The sequence below is a fragment of the Accipiter gentilis genome, chromosome 10, assembly GCF_929443795.1.
Source record: "Accipiter gentilis chromosome 10, bAccGen1.1, whole genome shotgun sequence".
NCBI classification, from domain to species: Eukaryota; Metazoa; Chordata; class Aves; order Accipitriformes; family Accipitridae; genus Astur; species Astur gentilis.
Genome location: NC_064889.1, coordinates 7500376 through 7516057, shown reverse-complemented (window position 1 = coordinate 7516057; position 15682 = coordinate 7500376).

Below are 15682 nucleotides of genomic sequence, written 5' to 3'. Positions count from 1 at the left end.
CTATTTTCATTGCACAACAGTGGCATGTGCATTGGGTTTCATAGCTTCACGATGGGCTATTTGTCACATTTTCTTTAAACCGCTCTACAGACCTTAGAAGCCCAAGTCCTATTTTCAAAGGCAACTTTACCTCAAATACCCTAAGCTGCATAACTTTGAATGAGGCTGCAGGTGCCAACCTGATGGACAGGCAGACAGACAGAACGGTCCATGGCTGTAAATAAACACCGAAGTAGTATTTAAGGAAAGCAATTGAGACCCTAATTCCTAGTGAAATCAAAGGCACTGAGCTCCTAAGTGGACTGATTTCTTGAAGCATATCAACATTTTAAGGCATAGCCACACCTCTAAAAAAACAGATTGAAAACACAGACTTGGAAAATATTAGCTCTTTTCAAAGGGACAATCTGATATTCCACATACTATAAGTAGCATGTGTATGCATTTGTGTGTATATACACATGTATACATGCATAGTGCATTGGTTACACATGAAAGAAGCTATAAGACATTTCATGGATCTTGGCCCTCCCTGTCAATCCCTCATCTTCCTGCAACAGACTCCCAGGATAAGTTGACAGATGCTTTCTCACTCACTTCCTCCAACAGCTGCAGCTTTTGATCACCGGTGAGCCCCGCTGCGGTGCGTATGGTCAGCCCAGATATGAAAAATACTATTCAACTGATCACAAATCACTGATGGTCACCCCTGCCCTGTTTGTACACACCGCAGTACACACTTCATCACCCCTTGGCTGGGTGGCTCTCCTGTTCTTGCTGCTGCTTAACCTTCAGGAGCTTTCCTGGTCACAGAAGTCTTCATACTCTCTGGAAATAGTTTTGCCCATTCTAGGGTCTAGCTCCTTAATCTCTCTAGTGAAGCAGCTACGTCAAATAAACATGTTTTACAAACACTAGTGTTCATTTAATGCTGAGGTACCACAACCACTTGAAACGCTAAACTCCAGTCAACCTTTATAATGCCTGTTCTTTTTTTTTTTTGGCTGGCAATATTACACATCCTTGTGAATATTCAAATACTGTAATTGGAAATGATTTACTTTGTTTTGAATTAACTAAAATTCCATTGTTAAGCACAAATACTGCTTCACTAAATCATCAAGCTTTTAATAGGTCCACATGAGCAGGTTACCGAGCGTGTTAGGATTTATAATACTCCTGGGGAGCTGACCACTGTATTATGCTTCCTGCTGCTAGGTAATATGCATGACACATTTCTGGACACTAATTCATTTATTTAATAGTAACAGTATGCAAAAACAGAGTTCAAAATGAGGCTGACAAAGAAGGTATAAAAGTTTTATTAATCCATAGCTAATCAAAGGCCAGAGGAAGGCATATAATGGTGGCATTTACAGACCATATCGAATGTGAATAAATTAAATTTTTGTTTCCTAAAATCTTACTAATAGGATGTATTCAGCTTGAAACATTTATACTTTTAATTACAGTGGCAGCCAATTTAGAGCGGGTATCTGGTTGTATTGTACTTAAAACTTTGCATCAAGGATCTCTACAAATCCTCTCATCAGCTATTTTTTGAATCTGATTTGTTACTGTGTGCACTGTGTCCATGCTCAGAAATAATAACATTATTTACTTTCTCATTTAATTATACAGTGACAGATTACTTGTAGGGGGAAAGGGCACCGAGGGAAAGTATTTTCTTCCTGTGAGAGAAATTCCCCTGAAAGGCTCAGCATCATGTACATACAATATAACTTTATAGCTCTATCCTTCAAATGTTTGTATACATGAATAAATCGATAGAACTACTCATATGGAAACAGTCATTTCTCCAGGCAAAAGTTTTCATAGGATCATACCCTCATTTCTAACAAGTTATCAAACACTTGGGATTACATTGCAAATTTTGTTCGGAAAAAAACTAACAGTCAATTACTCATAAACATAAGTAACAGCTGACTCAAATATATAAAGAAAACAAAGAAAATTAAAAGGAAAAGGAAAACTGGCAGCCATACTAATTTGATCTCTGTTTTGAAATACCCTTAAAATTTTTTATTTGACTTCAATTCCATTCTTCCAGAAAGCAAGCCAGAGAGACCATGCTCTAATTTAGAAAGGACAGAAAAAAAATTAGAGTCACAATGCTTCTATAAAATCTTTTAGATATCAGGACAAATTTCAATAACATTGTTATTTCTTCCTGTTTCCCCCCACCAACAACCTGGAGTTGGGAGAAGATGACATTTTGCTGAAAATACAAAATTATCCTTTTTTAGTTTACTTGGGAAGCAAACGCACACGTGAAGTTTGTAGTTCCGTGCCACTGATGAGTCCTTACCCACCAAAGAACTCAAGCATTTCCAAAACAAGATGGCAATCTGGGACTCAGGGGAAAAAAAGAGAGTTTACCATCTTTGGAAAAAAGGGCAGGCAACTCAGGAAGACTACAGGGATCTTGACAGGTCATGCAGAGAGAAAATTAGAAAGGCAAAAGCTCAGCTAGAACTCAATCTCGCCACTGTCCTAAGAGACAACAAAAAATGTTTTTACAAATATGTTAACAACAAAAAGAGAGCCAAGGAGAATATCCATCCTTTATTGGAGGCAGAGGGGAACATCGCCACCAAAGATGAGGAAAAGGCTGAGGTACTTAATGCCTTCTTTGCTTCAGTCTTTAATAGTGAGACCAGTTATCCTCAGGGTACTCGGTCCCCTGAGCTGGAAGACAGGGACGGAGAGCAGAATATACCCCCCATAATCCAGGAAGAAGTAGTTAATGACCTGCTACACCACCTGGACACTCACAAGTTTATGGGACCAGATGGGATCCATCCAGAGAGAACTGGTGGATGAGCTTGCCAAACCACTCTCCATCATTTATCAGCAGTCCTGGTCAACAGAGAAGGTCCCAGACAACTGGAGGCTTGCCAACGTGATGCCCGTTTACAAGAAGGGTTGGAGGGAGGATCCAGGGAACTACAGGCCTGTCAGCCTGACCTCGGTACTGGGGAAGATTATGCAGCGGTTCATCTTGAGTGCGCTCACACGGCATGTGCAGGACAACCAGGGGATCAGGCCCAGCCAGCACGGGTTCAGGAAAGGCAGGTCCTGCTTGACCAGCCTGATCTCCTTCTATGACCAGGTGACCCACCTAGTGGATGAGGGGAAGGCTGTGGATGTTGTCTACCTGGACTTTAGTAAAGCCTTTGACACTGTCTCTCACAGCATACTCCTTGAGAAGTTGGTGGCTCACGGCTTAGACAGGTGTACTCTTTGCTGGGCAAAAAGCTGGCTGGATGGACAAGCCCAGAGAGTTGTGGTGAATGGAGTTAAATCCAGTTGGCGGCTGGTAACAAGTGGTGTTCCTCAGGGCTCAGTTTTGGGGCCAGTTCTCTTTAATATTTTTATCAATGATCCAGATGAGGGGATTGAGTGCACCCTCAGTAAGTTTGCTGATGACATCAAGTCGGAAGGGAGGGTTGATCTGCTTGAGGGTAGGAAGTCTCTACAGAGGGATCTGGACAGGCTGGATCGATGGGCCGAGGCCAACTGTATGAGGTTCAACAAGGCCAAGTGCCGGGTCCTGCACTTCGGTCACAGCAACCCCGTGCAGCACCGCAGGCTTGGTGAAGAGTGGCTGGAAAGCTGCCTGGCATAAAAAGACCTGGGGGTGCTGGTTGACAGCCGGCTGAGTATGAGCCAGCAGCGTGCCCAGGGGACCAAGAGGGCCAGCGGCATCCTGGCCTGTATCAGAAATAGTGTGGCCAGCAGGAGCAGGGAGGTGGTTGTTCGCCTGTACTCAGCACTGGTGAGGCCGCACCTCGAGTCCTGTGTTCAGTTTTGGGCCCCTCACAACAAGAAAGACATTGAGGTGCTGGAGCGTGTCCAGAGGAGGGCAACCAAGTTGGTGAGGGGCCTGGAGCATAAGTCTTATGAGAAGCTGCTGAGGGAACTGGGTTTGTTTAGTCTGGAGAAAAGGAGGCTGAGGGGAGACCTTATCGCTCTCTACAACTACGAAAGAGGGTTGTAGTGAGGTAGATACTGGTCTCTTCTATCAAGTAACTAGTGACAGGATGAGAGGAAATGGCCTCAAGTTGCACCACAGGAGGTTTACATTGGATATTAGAAAAATTTTCTTTACTGAAAGAGTTGTCAGGTGTTGGAACAGGCTGCCCAGGGAAGCGGTGGAGTCACCATCCCTGGAGGTGTTCAAAAACACGTAGATGTGGCACTTCAGGACATGGTTTAGTGGGCATGGTGGTGTTGGGTTGACAGTTGGACTCGATGATCTTAAAGGTCTTTTCCAACCTAAACGTTTCCATGATTCTGTGATTCTAATTCTATGGAAATCAAGGTGGCTACTTGCTGCTTAAGTGAAGGCAGATGCTTCAGTGCTCTGCTGAATCACAGACTTCAAGTCTTTGCCACACACAACCTTGTAGAGCTGGAAACAGAACTTGCAGTCTATTGACTACGAGCTCTATACTTTAACTATGGCTCTCCTGTAAGAAAGACCTAAATATTTCCCAGAGAAGTAAAAGTCTACAAAATTATGACATTTATTCTTCACTATTAGCAGCATGGTACATTTGGCTACTGCAACAGAATAGACACAATATTCAGAGCAAGATGTATCAGCTGGAGCTTAGCACAGCATTAAAATTCCTGTCGGTTTTGCATGGCTTGCTGCCCAGGCAGAAGAGCACAGATATGCAGAATGTGTCCTACATACCGGCCACAAAGGGCACACCTAAGGGATGGATTATCAGTCCATCTAGTTAGGGCCAGACTCAAAGGTGTTTGAATGCCTGAATCAGTTATTCTCCTTAAACACATCTGTCAATCAGTGTCTTGGTTTTTTTCCTTTCTGGTCAAGTCACCAACTCATTTCATACTATGCTTCCATCCACCTCTTCCCTCCTTTGCTCTACTTTACTACTTCCATTTGTTCTCTGTTTTGACTCTTGAAGAGGCTTCTCTCATTATGAGTTTGTAGGGCACCTCATACAGAAAACCCTGATACTACTTTGTAATTTCACCACATTTCAATAACACAAACGAAACGATGTAATGGCTATGGACAGCAACCTCCGACCATGCACAGTGTAAAATTGAAGCTGCGAAGACACAATATTCAGAAGCCTAAACTCCCAATGAGCTTTGCTTAGCTCAGGCAGAGTGAGAGAACAAGTAGATTCAGAGAGATGACCACAGTCCAACTCAGTTTAAGATTGCCTTAAGACTGTCATTTATACTAGCTACATTAGCTCTTCATCAGTACCTGCATCAGCTGAAAAAGGACTAGCATATTAGACATATAAATTCTACCTCTCTAGAGAATGGACACCTTCACATACACTCCTCCCAACTTCTGTCAATGTCTTCCCTCAGGAGAAGGGGGATCTGCTGGATAGGAATATGCCACGCACATCCAACAGAAAGGGTCCAAACCTGGAAAATCTAAGTGAAGCTTGAAGGGGACTCTAAGCTTGTCTGTTTCCCTTCTTCAGCCTCTGCTTTGTAGACCACAAGTAGCAGAGGCTACACCCGACACATAACCTTTTATTGGCTGTTGGTATAGCACATGTCACAAAGTGTGAAAGGAATGACTGATGTGTCTGTGATGATGGGTGACAGTCAAGTACCATAACTGCAAAAGTAGCTGCCTGGAAACTGACACAATTAATGATTTCAGACATTGTACTGGGGGGGGGGGTGTGGGGTGTGGAAATCATTTACTAAAACAATGGAAAGATTTGTAAGCCTCTTGAATTTGCTTTTAAGAACCCTAAAAGCATTGTCAAGAGTATCAAAGACAGTATTCCACAATATCAAGAAAACAACACAGATATAAGACACATTTAACACTTACACAAGATCTCATGTTTTACTAACTATGGGTAACTTTAAGCTACATAAGTATATTCTAGAAGCTTGGTTCATATGACATGTACAAATTATTTCAGCTTTGCTCTTGCTGTTCATACTGCTGTAGAAACCTCAAGCAAAAGTAGTCTTATATCAGCAAAAAACCTGCATCCAGTGGAAATTATGCAAGCCAGTCTGGGTCATGTGAGCTATGCATGACTAGGGAAGCTGCCTAAGCAAGGGCCTGATATACTCATAGAAAAGGTTGGTTTGCTATACACACACCTTTTTTTTTTTTTTTTTAATATATATACATGTGTATATAAAGTCATGTACTGAGAAACAGAGACAGTACACTCATTTTGCATATGCCTACTGTAGCTAAGTGGCTGCACTTCCTTCTATCTCTGATATTTGCCACCAAGACAGTTACAGGCTGGGGATAAGCCTTTATGAAGTTCTGAAGAAACCTGAAGGATTACAAGATGAGTTCTCAGGAGTTACAGCTCTTGAGCAAAGGCTTCAGCTCTACATCACTGTACTGCAGTTTCAAGACCTACGGTAATCATGCATGTTTGCATTCTTTGGTGACACTGAGGTAAGATCTGTCACGGGAGTATAAATTAGTATTTAAGCAAACAAGTTTTACCTTGCATTAGTAACAGATAAAAAGAGTAGAAAAACTTGTTACCTTGCCTCCACAGCTGAACAGTTGCTTATGAAGCTGCAGTAACTCAGCTGTGGGTCTAAGTCCCGAAGTAGTAAGTCTACACATCTATTTGTGGAGGAAGGGGAGGAAGTAACGTGAAGGACACTTACAATTTGCTCATTTGTGATAGTGGATGAGAGCTCTAAACAGTATCCACACTTTATCTCCTGTAATTTCAAGGGACAGTAACAGTAAGAATAAGTGTCTGATGGGTCTCCTCTCCTGAAGCAAAATCTAAACTGAAGTCAGCTTTGAAGAAATTCGTTTTAGATATTGCACTTTACCTATTTACCTTCTGAAAGCAGGTAAGAACCACACATATTAGAACTGCAGGAACATACTAAAAGTCAGAGCATACCCTAAATTTATTTGCATGAGTACTGCTAATACACTGGGATACCTCATTTAGTGAGGCTTCCACAAGGACAGGCATAATCTTGCTGCATAAAATCAGATTAAACTTTTTTCAGTCTGCTTCATAGGAACAGTAATTCTTTGAAATGGGACACAAGGTTCTCATCTGCACACCAAGGCTGAATAAAGGTCTAATTTTAGCTTTCATATAAGAAAGGCTAATTTCAATTGCCAATTAAATGATTAAATTTAGACTTTAGTGTCTAATATGGATCACTTCATAAAAATCTTTAGTCTTCTCTTAACTGAGGTATGCTTACTGCTAACTGAAGTTCTGCCTTTCTTATTTGATTTTGTTCTTTAAAACAAATTAATCATTATTTGTGCCACCAAATAAGCATGAGTCCGCTTACAAAGACTGAAGGACAGAACAGGTTATTTTGATTTTCATATCCACTAATGGAGTTAAAGTAAAACCAGAGTAAAATAGTGATCCTACCGTTCACATTATAAATGCTATTGACTTGTATTCAGAGCAGCCTAGCTGTGTATGAGGAACAGCAGTCGCTGCAGGCTGTACTGGGAAAACCTAGGCAATATTCACGATGGATTTGTTCAACATCTACGTGCAACAGCAGTGAATGTTTGAGAGATCAAGTTATCACTGCCTTAAATCCCCAATCATGTTAACATACACTTCATAAACCAACTGGACAAGCAGACAACATGGAAAGCCTAAAGGTTAAGTACACATTATTGACCTCAAGGAAGCTGCGTTCTACAGATCATTAAATATGTTGTGCTCTTCTGTTTCAGCTGGTCACACTGAAAAGTGCCCTAGGAACATTATTTAATGCTTAGATGTTCTACCTACGTTTGTGTGACATAAAATCAATACCTTTCCCCTAACCTTACTTGCTTAGATTATTCTCAGCTATTAGCTGCTTTTTAAACCACAATGAGTTCTACCATTTGCATGCATGTGTATGTGTCCCATCATATATTTTCATGACATATAGACATGGATAGGGAACTCATTTTCCCTACATTGGGGTACAGTCTACTTAACACATGAAACAGACATGTTGGAACAAGGGGGCGGGGGGGTTGTTTGTTGTTTTGCAGAGGCAATTAATGCTTTTCAGTGGTGGGGATCCCGCTCATTGAGGACCTCCATGTAGGTGCAGCACATCTAACAAATGCACTGTCTGTGCTTACCTCAGGTGGGAAGCAAGACTCAAAATGAGATTACAGAGTTCTTCTTGGGCTGGACCTCATGGCCCCCTTGTTAAGAGTCAACCCCTGCCTAACTCCTAATGGATGTGCTGAGCCCCCAGATTACAGACATCTCACGGCAGAAGACCAAGAGCTGCCCTTCCTGCACCGCACTCTTACTGCACATCTTAGATTTCTTGTCCTATGAGCCTCAACCCAATGCTGGGATTTACACCATGACACATGCTGAATCCTCAGCCTAAGAGCTGCTTGGGGAGGACTCCAGCTACTGCCATCACACTGCTTTTGCAACTCCAACTTGAGCTCTACTCCAACTTCTACTGCCGCTCCAACTTCTCTTTCTTGGAATTCTAATCCTAGGCTGAGACATGCCATGGGACACTTCTGGTACCCGGGCTAAGGAGTGATGGGGGCGAAATACTAAATAGCAGCCCTCCCTTTTCTTTGGTAACTCCTTCTGAGTCTTACTTAATATCTAAGACATTTCATTCTCAGAGCCTCAGTCTTAATCTTATCCTTAACTCTTGACTGAATACTAGGCCAGGAATGTGGCCACATGCCCAGGTTACCTCATGTTGAGGGGAATATCCCACCAACAGTTCTCAGATTACCTTGGCAGCTCCTTCTCAGTGCCATTCTTACCTATTTCTCAGTTTACTCTTTCTTGGAAGCCTGACCCTAATCCTACCTCTAACCCCTAGACTAAGATTTATGCAGTGGTATTCACTGAGCTCCCAGGTTAGGGACTGCTTAAGGGGGGGGGGGGGGGCGGTTCTCACTTCATTTTAGCAGTCACTTCTGAGCTCCCCTGTTGCTGTCATCTGTCCCAGTTATCTATTTCCTGGAGCTGTATGACTCTTTGGGACCACGACTCTCCTATTCAAAAGCAGACCAGAAGAGAACAGCCTGTCTCAAACAACTGCCAGTCTCATCAAAACACAAGAAGTGATAAACAGGGGAACTATAGAACACTGCTGACTATGGTACACACTTGGGATACTCACCTACTGTTGGTTTTCTCTTTCTTCTGTTTGAGCAAAGCAGCAGTGAGCCATATTTGTGGCCCATAAAGTGAAAAAACTGCTTTGTGCACAGCGCCTGAGAAAATATTTGGACATTTTTAGCAGTACCATTGTTTTTTCTTGTGAGAATGACTTTCTCACAAAAAGCTTTTTGCTTAAACCTCCACTTCTCAAGAACAAACTTTTTCTTACAGAAGTCAAAAAGCTTTGTTGCATTTCATTTACATAACAAATTTAGGAATAACCAACTAGAGAAAATCAATGTACAAATGCCTCAGAAGCATGAATATTTAAAAAGCATAAAATCCCAGATACTACAAGACACACATGCTGAAAGGCTTGATCTACCTACTGAAATCTGAAAACCTCAGATACCGTACCTAATCCAATGATTACACTTGTATACTAATGTCGTGGTTTAACCCCAGCCAGCAACTAAGCACTATGCAGCTGCTCACTCCCCCCCACCTAGTGGAATGGGGAGAAAATTGGGAAAAAAAAGTAAAACTTGTGGGTTGAGATAATAATGGTTTAATAGAACAGAAAAGAAGAAACTAATAACGATAATGATAACACTAATAATATGACAACAGTAATAATAAAAAGATTGGAATGTACAAATGATGCACAATGTAATTACTCACCACCCACCGACTGACACCCAGCCAGTCCCTGAGCGGTGATTCCCTGCGCCCCCACTTCCCAGTTCCTATACAAGATGGGACGTCCCATGGTATGGAATACACCGTTGGCCAGTTTGGGTCAGGTGCCCTGGCTGTGTCCTGTGCCAACTTCTTGTGCCCCTCCAGCTTTCTTGCTGTCTGGCCATGAGAAGCTGAAAAATCCTTGACTTTAGTCTAAACATTACTCAGCAACAACTGAAAACATCAGTGTTATCAACATTCTTCGCATACTAAACTCAAAACATAGCACTGCACCAGCTGCTAGGAAGACAGTTAACTCTATCCCAACTGAAACTAGGACAACTAACCATTTCTACTATGGGAAACAGTAACTAAACACAGAGTTGTGGCTACACATTTCTGGGACAAGTCCAGGTAAACAAGGCGGGGGGAAACGGTGATGCTGGCTTTACGAACTAGTTAATAACACCGTGCTGTTGACCGACCAATGGCCTGGGAAGCATAAGGATGTCAGGGTAAGCCTAACACGGGCTCAGCAAATTACTACATTTAAATGCCCAATAACCAAACCCAAAGTATTGCAAATCTAGTTCTGCTCTTGTGGGATTAACTGTACTTTCCTTAAGATGTATCATTTTGATGTCTTCAGAGTCTCTAAATACTCAGGGAGATTTTCATTTATATTTTAAAAATAAGTTGAAGCCGTTTATTCCTCAAATCCCTTCAGTTTCTAACTATCAGAGAGAAAATTGACAACACTGATTTGATGTCAAAAACAGGAAGACGTTGGGATTAGCACTGAAACTACCTTGAGTCAGTACATTGCTCTGGAGATTAACATATGAAATCAAAAGCTCCTCATGCAACTAACTGTATGAATTCGTACTTTCAGATGCATACAGAAGTGCTTTTGGAAAACAGCAATTGGCCTCCTGGTGAAGGCAGGGCAGAGGGGGATGAGAAGTCAAAACAAAACAAACCTGAACAATATTCAGGGCATCAGATATATACACGTACTTCTGACTGTTGAAAGCCTCTGCACTGTGAATCCTTTCTCAATTGCAGGAAAGCCCTAATTACCAGTTCCACTTCTCACCTGAAAAGTTATGATTTATTTAAGGATTTCTCTGAATACCAGCAAAGTTATGTCATACTTTTCGTCCTCACACCTGTTGTCATTGTCAACACTCATTTGTTCATAGATGTTCTTCTGTGCATGGTAGGCAGACCTCAAACAGTGATAGCATTAAACATATGAACATATTTCAAAGTACAGACCTTGTCTTAGATCTTGAGGGAGGATCAAGATGACCAATAAGCTTGAACTTTAGAGCATCTGTCAGTTCCAGTGATCCCTGGTTGAGCTGGAGTAAAGACATTGTTGTAACACTTGGGAAAAAATGCTCAAGGACAGTTTTCTCTATCAGAGAACTGTCAGTTTGCCTACAGACTGCATATTTGAGGCCTCACCATTAGTGCAGCACCAATTTTTCATAAATGTATGAAGGCATAAAATCTTCTCATGGAGGTTCAATAGAAAAAAAACCCAAATCCTCTAACCTACAAACAATGTGCATCATTTCTTCTTTGTAACCTTCCTGCATGTTGTGTCTTCACACTTCTCATTTTTTGCCCTTACATTCACTCCCTCCTCATTTTCTTTCCTTTTTAACTTCTAGGTACTGTATTTATTCCTTGTTATTTTTCATGGTCATCCTTATTATCCTTCTTTGGAAATTTACACACATTGTGTATCCACTCTTTCACCCTTCACATTAAAATATCTCTTTTCCACATTCTTTCTTTGCTTCTCACAGAAATCAGTTTTTCCTTTGTTCAGTTTGTATTCCAAATTCCCTTTCGCAGTTCTCTCCTCAACTTTTCTCCCACTTGACATTGAACAGCATCTTGGTATTTCATGGGAGCTACAGTTCAGCTCTCTCATGGTCCAACAACAGGCTAGTTTCTGAACATGTGGTCTAGTGTCAGTCATCCACCATTAACTGGGGGTCCCCCATCCCTCAAAGCACTGTTATGAGCCAAACAAAAAAGAAACTCTGCTACACGTTGTGGGAGAAAGTCAGGTCCAACGAAGCACTGGACGTGTTGTGGTCAGCCACAGCACCACTGTCATACCAAGACAATACTACCCTACCCTTTTACAGATTATATCTGAAATCCCACTGCTGGAAAAACTGAAAATATTTTTCTCCTGTGCATGAAAAATGTCAAAATATTAGAAAGCTTATGGCAAAAATTGCCTTTTCAACCAACTCCACAAATAATCAACGAGTCCAGAAACTATCTGTGCATGACATGGAAAGTTGTTTCTGTCTATTAACAATGAGCTCAGAAATAATGGAAGATCTAGTAATTGTCTATAGGGACTGCTTCTCTTCCTACTGTTTTTAAGATTCACCAAATAAAACCTAAAAGCCCATAGAATAGTGGTCCAAGAATGATTATAAATGACACTCGATGATCCATGGCCATTTACCCAAAGATATTCTATCAGTATTGACAGCAAGATGATAAATCATTTGATATGTCTACTCAAAGAGATTGCACTTCAAATTAATTAGAAGTCTATTACTTTATAAGAAGGTGTATTCCATTGCTCAGCTCCAGGTGCAGACCTCTGCTAGGTGTCCAGTATAATTTTAAATTTCCAAAAGAAAATTGTTTCTTACAGATACTGACAAAGTCTTGCTTTTAGTTAAAGTGTTAGATACAGTGCTACCAGATACACTGTACGAGGTCATGTTTTGTTCCACAGAACTGTGCAGTTGTATACATTTTGCAACAAATAAACCACTAAGTCTCTATCTGTTACTGTTTAATAAAATCAGAGCATATATACTTGGTGTCCTATGTTTCAGTATCAGATGCCAGGAATAACCACTGGAAACCTATTACCAAATACAATAGTTTCTAAATTATGAATATTAGACTTTAAATGCACTTAAATACATGACACAGGTCAAATACAGAGACATCAGTAAAATATTGGTGAGGGCCAAGACTCTATGTAAGACAAGTCTGTACACATGCCAACAACAATGAATGTACATGCCCAAAGAGTCCCCTCTTTTTATTTTCATGACTGATTACTTTGCAGAATTAGCGCCTTCTCACAGGTTCTGTGGGTGCATTTCTAAGGCTTATGAGACCACATCCTGAATCCTAAGACTTCCATTTGATGATGGGTATCACTGGTAACAGAATCTGCAATCATGAAAATACCATTTCACTGAATATTCATTTCTCATAGTAGTCATCAACTTTCAAAAGTGCACTGTGTCACACAGCCAAAAAAACGCAGCCCTCGCTAAGGACTTTGGCATCTGAACAGCGACACGACAAAATGAAAAAAGACAAAACAGAGAGAGGAAGTGATGTGCAAAATGCAAGACATAAAGACAAGATTTTTGAGTTCTCTTAAAGGCATTATATTGGTCTTGTTTCCATATCTGCCATTGTTTCTGTCTAAATAAGCATGGTGTGGAGCTGTGACATTTGATGTTACATCAGCTGCTCTGTGGACATCTTGGTAGCTCTATTTCATATACAATATTATATTTAAGTGTATAGAATCCTGTACACACCTTTATACACACATATATACACACACACAAGTGCATATATTGATATTACCAGAGGATCTGGTAAATAACTTTTCTATCTAGGTTGCTTAATACTTTCAATTTTAGAGGATGTTTGTGACCTCATCTTTGAAAAGTTCTCACACTTCCATTGTGTGCAGAAGGCCTTTGATGTGCAGCCCTTCAGGTGGTGAAGTGCTTTTTCTTTGTCTCATGAAATTACATTCAGATTTGGCAAAGATATAAAGTATAGAATCACAGTTTCCCCTTCCTTACTGCTTCTGCAAAAAGAGTTTGGCAGCTTGCCCAAACTCCTGAAGCTCCCAACACAGGCTTCTTATCACCAAAGGAACTGCAGCAGTTGGTGCTGTACTGAATATACCTCTGAGCCACAAAGCAGAAAGAAACCACTGCTCCCTATTCCCTCAACACAGCACTGACTTCTAGTATCTACCACTCCCCTACTCGAGGCAGCATACAATGGCAATAGGATCCTCAACTTGTGTGGTAAGAGGGAGGAAGGTAAGCAGAGAAACACCTGGTCCCATCACCTCACCTCCCCAAGTATCCGTCACTCACTCCTCTTCCACTGCCATGCACTCCTTCTTCCCATCTCTGCATTCTCTTTTCTCCCTTCACCCCTTCTCCCTTCTCTTCTTTGGGCTCAGCTGCACATAGGAGGAATAGTTTGCTGCATCTCAGTGACAGTCTGTAAGCAGGACACCAAGGGCAGGTAACGTTCTGTTCAGCCCCATGCTCATTGCACGGTCTCTGGAAGATGACCAAGATTTCCAGATTGTTTCCAGGTTTATTGTGCAGGAATTCCAACTAGGCTGCCAGCTCCAGAAAGCAAAGACAAATGAAAAGGCCATCTTGGGGAAGTCTGCAAACAGAAAGTGATGGTATAGCCAAGAAAATCCAGAGGCACAGCACTGCTAGCAAAGGGGCTGGTAGTCTTTGGAGAACACCTCTGCACAGCATCTGCAATTCAGATGAGGAGTCCTCAGTCTCCATGTTCCTTTGCTGCAAACAATTGTGAAATCCAGAGACAGCAGTAATAATAAAGTTTCTCTTTCTATTCTGCTAGCTGGTTCACATGCAAGATAAAAGACAACCATTGTTTTGCTAGTCTGAAAACTCAAGGTGTGCAGATCTGTACAATAAATTTAAAAGAATCGCTACTACCCAAATGAGTATCGATTTAGTTTCACATGATTTCACTTTTTATTGTGGCTTATTTATTGGCATTTTAATTGGGAAATCTTTTAAAGCAACTTAATTGCAAAGTTAAGCACAGAAAAGGTGCCTAGACAACCTTAATTTGGCCCCTTGTGGCTATACACTGCAATGTAAAGAAATGAGAGAGAGAACTGCAGAAACCACTACAACTGCATTTCTGTTCTGAAACTTTGATTTCAGTAGATGTAACATTAGTGACAACAAAGCAAAGCAAAAATCAAGTGAGTTGCCTTTTCTCAACCTAACTCCAAACATACTGTCTGCGCCCACAAACGTCTGATCTAGTTTGTCAGGGCTGCTTAAATTAGACCTGCAACTTCAGGAGCATCCCTGCTGGCCGACCCGGGGCCAAGTCAGGGGTGAGGACGAGCAACATCCTCAGAACTTTGTGCAGAGGGTCAGACTGCTGTAGTATTCATAGCCTGTAGGTGAGAAGCCTTTATCTTCCTCTTTCCTTCTATCACAAGCAAGACGAACATCATTCAAGTATAAAGTTATTGCACATACTTCTGTGCACTGATTTCTGCAGCGTAGCAACCTTTAGCTACCGAGGATGAAAAACAAAGTGCGTGTTAATTTCTTAACTGTTTTTTAGTCTCATTTCAGCCACTGCCTATACAGATACTTAGATTTCGCTTGCTACTTGACTCTGTGGACTTAACTTCAGGCACCTTCTTAAAAGCCTTTTAGCAAAGAGATTTGATGTGTTTTTTTGAATGGGGACCATGGAGAAGAATTATTTCACCTCTTGAATAAAAGCTACAGTTTAATGATATGAAACATTTCTGGGGAAATATCCACCATATCACAGCTGGTGCACTGTTAACACCACAAAAGAACAGGAGACAAATATCAATCTGTACCTCTTAACTTCAAAAGGACTTTGGATCAGTCTGATATTTGTAACCCTCTACAGAAACACTACCTAATTCATCTTTATAACCCCATGGAGTGGCAAGAGGTTAAACAGGAGACTATGAGACAATTGCACATCTACTACAGAGTGAAAGTGGACAA